Source organism: Bombina bombina, chromosome 6, assembly GCF_027579735.1.
Source record: "Bombina bombina isolate aBomBom1 chromosome 6, aBomBom1.pri, whole genome shotgun sequence".
Taxonomy (NCBI): Eukaryota; Metazoa; Chordata; class Amphibia; order Anura; family Bombinatoridae; genus Bombina; species Bombina bombina.
The window spans coordinates 563983441-563988467 of record NC_069504.1 but is presented as its reverse complement, the minus strand read 5'-3'; positions in this window follow the sequence as shown (position 1 = coordinate 563988467).

Sequence of the window (5027 nt, the reverse complement as noted above, 5' to 3'; positions counted from 1 at the left end):
AAGGTATTACAAATTATATAAAACTACCTTTAGGTTACATATATAAGCTGTATTATGACATGAAAATATTGCCTGATTGACATAAGATATTGTTATTTACACTTGGTCCTATTCCCTCTCCAAACTGTCCCATTTTAAAGATACAAATATTCAAAAATTCAAACTATTACAAAATCCAAACCGTTTCCAGTCCCAAGAAGTTTGGATAAATGATTTTTTACCTGTATCTCCATATACCTATACCTATACCTGTATATCTATTTCCACAGATATATAGACATAATATGTATTTTACATTAACATTATCAGATATATAGAAATGTATATTTACAATTACATTAACATGGTCGGGTTAGCGCACGTGAAAAATTGCTATCTTCAATGTGCATTATTGAAATATTACATATGAACTAGTCCAAAATTTTAATAAAAGTAATTGAAAACTATTAACCCCTTAAGGACCAAGGATGTACGCCATACGTCCTCAAAAAAAAGACACTTAACGACCGAGGACGTATGGCGTACGTCCTTCCTTGGTCTTGGAAAGCGGTGGAAGCCGCTTTCCGGTTATTGCAGTGATGTCTCAATATCGAGGCATCCTGCAATAACACTGCTTGGCAATCCGATGCAGAGAGAGCCACTCTGTGGCCCTCTCTGCACCGGACATCGATGGTCGGTATCGTTGGTGGGTGGGAGCCGACGTGGGAGGCGGGAGGGCGGCCATCGATGGGCCAAGTGATGTGGAGGGGGGCAGGATCTGGGGCGGGATAGACGGGGGTGCGCACAGACGTGCACACGTGTACGGGGGCAGCGGGTGGGCGCGTGCACGGGGCGGGAGCGGGTGGGAACCGCTACACAACAGAAATTGTTCTGTTTCAGAAGTGGGAGAAAGGGGGGTGGGAGTATTCCCTACATCATACGTTAGGGTACTTGGAGGGGGTGGGGGGTTTGTCTTGGGGGGGGGGGAAGCTACACTACAGAAAAGTTTAAAAAAATTTAAAAATAAGTTTTATTCTAAACTGGGTACTGGCAGACAGCTGCCAGTACCCAAGATGGCGTCCATTAAGGTAATTGTGGTGTAGGGGAGGGAACAGAGCTGTTTGGGAGGGATCAGGGGGTCTGATGTGTCAGGTAGGAGGCTGATCTCTACACTAAAGCTAAAATTAACCCTGCAAGCTCCCTACAAGCTACCTAATTAACCCCTTCACTGCTATCCATAATACACGTGTGATGCGCAGCGGCATTTAGCGGACTTCTAATTACCAAAAAGCAACCCCAAAGCCATATATGTCTGCTATTTCTGAACAAAGGGGATCCCAGAGAAGCATTTACAACCATTTGTACCATAATTGCACAAGCTGTTTGTAAATAATATCAGTGAGAAACCTAAAGTTTGTGAAAAAGTTTGTGAAAAAGGGAATGATTGTTTTAATTTGATTGCATTTGGCGGTGAAATGGTGGCATGAAATATACCAAAATGGGCCTAGATCAATACTTTGGGTTGTCTACTACACTACACTAAAGCTAAAATTAACCCTATAAGCTCCCTAGAAGCTCCCTAATTAACCCCTGCACTGCTGGGCATAAAACAAGTGTGGTGCGGAGGCGGAGCGAGCGGTCTGTTAAGATGCCCGCCAAACACTAAGGCTCTCAAGACAAGCCAGGAGCTACCAAAATTAACTTAAGCTATTCAGCTCCTTTCTTAATTATTGAGATATATCCAGCTGTATGAACTAAGCAGGATCATGTAGATACCTTCCAAGAGACTTTTTGTACCATATCGGCAAAGATCCGAGACACGCCGAGATACGGAGGCCTCATAACAGTGACGCAGTGGGCCGACGACGGCTGTGTATGCAGAGGTTCAAGCTCCTAACCGATCACCACCGGGTTGTCGTGGCTCACCACTTACCACACATGCAGCATTGCCGCGGACCGTGGCGGCATTAGGAGAGGGCTCCTCGAATGCAAAAGAGGTAGCTGTGACTCCAGTACGACGGACCCCCCCGCTCTGGTATATGGGTAAAATCTGAATGACACCCGCTCCTGACACCGGTAAGCGCACAGTTTAATGGGCAGCGGACACCCGATGGGGGCAAACCAAGTATCCTAATGAACAGTATGAAAGCAATATTATAACATGTTAACCGGGGACTGTGAATTAAGGCGGGCCTAGGAGACACATATCTGAAATCTTTTTGGAGAGCAGTGGGGGCCTTCTGCATAAAAGAACAGCATTTAGCTATATGGAAAGATTGCACCACACCTGCAGGACACAAAAAGCACTCGCTGATCAACAAAGCCTTAGTGATAGCAACCCTGCATTGACATTATCTACAAGCTCATAACGATATTCTGCAAAATAAGGACTGCTTTATTACTCCTTATAACAAGAGCCCATGTGACCTGCAAATGGTGCAGAGCATTGCACACGATATCTTCAGTTGTTTGAAATTCGGCAAGAGGTGTTCCATATTATTGCTTAAGAACTCTATTACTGAAATAATGATCTTTAAAAAGGTATCACTCTCTTACTGCAAGTGTGTTATTGAATATGCATGAAAGGAATGACTGTGGATCAGACAAGGGCCAAACTGCTTTCTAAACTGCTCTCTAAACCCTGAGCTTACCGTTAACCACTCAGCTCTTACACAACTATTACAAATCTGTTTCCTGAACCTTTGGAGGCCCTATTGGACACTTTTATTAAACACCTAGATCAGAAAAGTGAGAGTTTTACACAATCTGAACCTAAAACAAAACTACAACAAATAAAGACTTGTTGAAAGTGCATAGCTTTACCGAGCTTATAGGCCTTGCCTCAGTCCCCTCCCATTTCCCGCTGTCTTCGATGTCAGTGGGTCATATCCATTTTCCTTTTCCCGAGATCGCTCTACAAGAGTAAAACCCTTGGGGAGTGAGGCCTCTTTATCTACCGCAAGTTTGTCTTTTCTTTTTTATATAACCACCAAGCCAATACCTATATCTGGGAAAATGTCGCAACGGAGACAAGTAAAGTCAGACAAACCGCAGAAAACTCCTCAAAGACCACAGGAGGCCGTTAGTACCTTTTTAAGCAAGTGGATAAAAATAAACACAAAAGCAGCACGGCTCCCCTGCTCTCAACTGCCCCTGATGATAATGAGGGCTGCTCTGACAGCTCTAGCAGCTCGTCACCTCAAACACCTGATACTGCTGTTGATCCACCCATTACCTACAAGACCATCAAAGCTTTGATAGATCAGGTTAAAGTTTGCATAAAGGAGGAATGTGCAGACTTGAAAAAAGACATCTTGGATTTAGGCCGCAGAGTTGACTCACTTGAGGAGCATGAATATGTCTTTTCTCAGAAGATAGCTGAATTGACTTCCAAAGTCTCACATCACCACCAAAGTTTCGCAGACATGGAAGACAAGCTAGACGACCTCGAAAACCGTACTAGGCGCAATAATTTGCGTTTTCGAGGCATTCCTGAAACAGTACAAAACAATGAGATACGAGAATATCTACAAGGTGTTTTTTCTGAAATGGCCGAGAAAGGAAATATGGAGCTGACGAATGTTACTCTAGAAAGAGCGCACAGAGCTCTGCGCCCTAAACCTGATGAGGACTCTCCACCCAGAGACATTATTGTCAAATTCCAAAATTATCAACATCGTGAAGATATTTACAATATGTCCCGAAAACAACAATCAGTGTCATACCAAGGACACCGTATACAGATCTACCAAGACCTATCCATAAGGACACTGCAAAAAAGAAGAGACTTTTCAGTTTTGACACTCCATCTTAGGCAACTAAGGATCCCTTACAGATGGGGATTTCCTACCTCAGTGATCTCCATGAAAAATGGGAAGAAGTTTGAATGCCGATGCCTATCTGACGTTGAAAAATTTTGCCACATGCTTGCAATCCCGGTCCCAACTGGAGACTTGGATTTGCCTCCGCAAAATCCAGCGCTAGGAAGACCGGCCCCTAAGTTGCAGAGAACACCTGGAGTGACAAATCCATCAAGCCAACTTAAAAGGAAGCAGATCAGCCCTGTGGAATCTGACTTAATACAACCGGGCTGACCTTACAAGGATCTCATACTTAATACCCTAATATGGGCCTTGACCATTACATCTGGCCAAATTTGATCTAACCTGCCAGAGACTGACCTCCAGAGACTGACCTCCACTTGATATTAACATTGGGTGGCTAGAACTCTATATATTGCAGTAACTGCAGAGCTATGTGGCAAGTATATCTCCTGTTAGTGCCCTGCTGCACTGTTTACAAGATAACTGTATGTATGTCTTAACTGTTTAAGGTTGATGTTCTTTATTATCTTCTTTGTTTTAGGCTTATACCAATTGCAGATTCTTTTGCCTACCACACTTTAACAAAATATATAGGAAAAGAAAGCTCCCCATCTGACCACTTGCCTGATCTCAGTGGTCAATGAGCTAATTACCTAAAGTTCTTGTTTATTTTACACTATTTCTATTAGACCGACAAGGGCTAGTAAGCTAGTATTATAGCTAGTTGTAGGTGTTATATGTTTTTATCTCGCACCCCTGGGCACCCTACGGTGAACCGGCTCTACTCTATCCGATCTCACTATCACACAGCCCAGTTGTGGCTGCAAGCAGAAGGAACGCCGTTGGTGCGCAGGGGTTTGCATGATCTCATACACCTTTAAGATCTAGACAAGGAACCTGATAGTTTGAACTACCGGTGTTACACATTCAACACCAGTATGAGAATATACACTCCCGAAACGTTCAATCAAGACATAGGGAACTACCTCCTAATTAGAAAGGTCTTCAATAATTGTATGCCATGTATCTAAGTTATAACTAACCTTTAATTTTAATTAATTGTTATTGTTATTTTTATGTTGAGCTGAATACAAGATATGCATCGTAAGTAGCCACCAGGCTTGTTAACCTGCCTCACCTGTTGAAAGTTTTTCAAGTTTATATTTTCTTTTACTAAATACAATCATTTCTATACCATTGTTTGTGAATCCAATAGACACTGTA